General features: G+C 33.8%; 1 non-coding gene across 1 annotated transcript; it reads left to right on the top strand.

Annotated features, from left to right (window-relative positions):
* Positions 1-752: 752 nt before the first annotated feature.
* Trnaa-ugc (transfer RNA alanine (anticodon UGC)) lies at positions 753-824 on the top strand. The gene has a single exon. It is a non-coding gene; the product is annotated as a tRNA-Ala (tRNA).
* The last annotated feature ends 483 nt before the right edge of the window (positions 825-1,307 follow it).

The following is a 1,307-nucleotide window of genomic DNA, read 5'->3' on the forward strand; positions in this document are numbered from 1 at the left end:
AAAACTTGACAATGTGTGATCAACATAAAATACATTTTGAATTCTTCTGTAGAGATGAAAAGCAGCGAGCACTGGATGTATATGGATATTTTTTTAAATTGTGTGGTTAATTTACTAATCATAAATTACGAATATGAATCGGTGTTCAGTGTACTGTAGTGTGGCTGCCCTGTTATGCCGCATATAGCTGCAAACAAATATAGCTCCCCAAAGAGCTTTAAATATCAAGCCACACATTACTAAAATTGCACGTTCGAATATAGCTCCCAACAAAGTGCGTTGTATCACAGGAACTTGAAATTTAATCAATACATCACAAAATATACGTATATTAGTCGTTAGTGATATAGCCCTTATCTCTAAATAAAAATATATAGAGATCTAAGGGCTATATCACTAATGTACGTAAATTTTGTGATGTACTGATAAAATTGCAAGTTCCTATGATTGTATATGGCAAGTGGGCAAATATATTTTGACAAAGAAAGCTCTCCGTATATAACAATGCCAATTATAAGGTATAACAATAATCTATCTAAAAACATCATCAGAAACATCATCATTTATAATCATTATCATCATCATAATCTACTAATCATCATAATCATCAATGTATCATCATCATCATCATCTTTAGTAATTTAAACTTACCAGCAGCATCATCGTCTGAAAGTCATCATCAACAGTACATCATTAGTGTATTAATCCTTATTCATCGTTATCATTATAGTCATCAGAACAACATCGCAATCGGGGATGTGGCTCAGTGGTAGAGTGTTCGCTTTGCATGTGAAAGGCCCCGGGTTCGATCCCCGGCATCTCCATATTTTTTATCAAAACGTTTATTTAATATGTAATAATTCGCGTTCAATTTACGTTTACATTTTAGTTTACTGTTTGAAAGAAGAGATTATGTCAATAATAATATAGAAACGGTATCTTTAATTAAATTCAACTTGAATCATTTTGCGAGTGCTGGATGTAGATGCATTTAATTGTCTGAACTCAAAATATACATCGGTTTCATTCCTTTTTGTTAAATATAATGTACTGCAGTGCGGACGCCCTGAATTACGTCGCATATAGCCTTCAACAATTATAGCTCTCCGAAGAGCTTTAGCTGTCCATACCTTACTACAATTGCGCGTTCGAATATAGCTCCCAACAAAGGGGAGTTGTAAACGGCAAGATGCCCCCATTTTGACAAATAAAGCTCTCCCTATATAATAATGTCAGTTATAAAGTATAACAATAATCTATCTAAAGCCATCATCTCTATTGGCACCAAACTTTCCTGAAAGTCTGCG

The sequence above is a fragment of the Ruditapes philippinarum genome, unplaced genomic scaffold (genome assembly GCF_026571515.1).
Source record: "Ruditapes philippinarum isolate M1 unplaced genomic scaffold, ASM2657151v2 ctg6834_1_1_1_1, whole genome shotgun sequence".
NCBI lineage: Eukaryota > Metazoa > Mollusca > Bivalvia > Venerida > Veneridae > Ruditapes > Ruditapes philippinarum.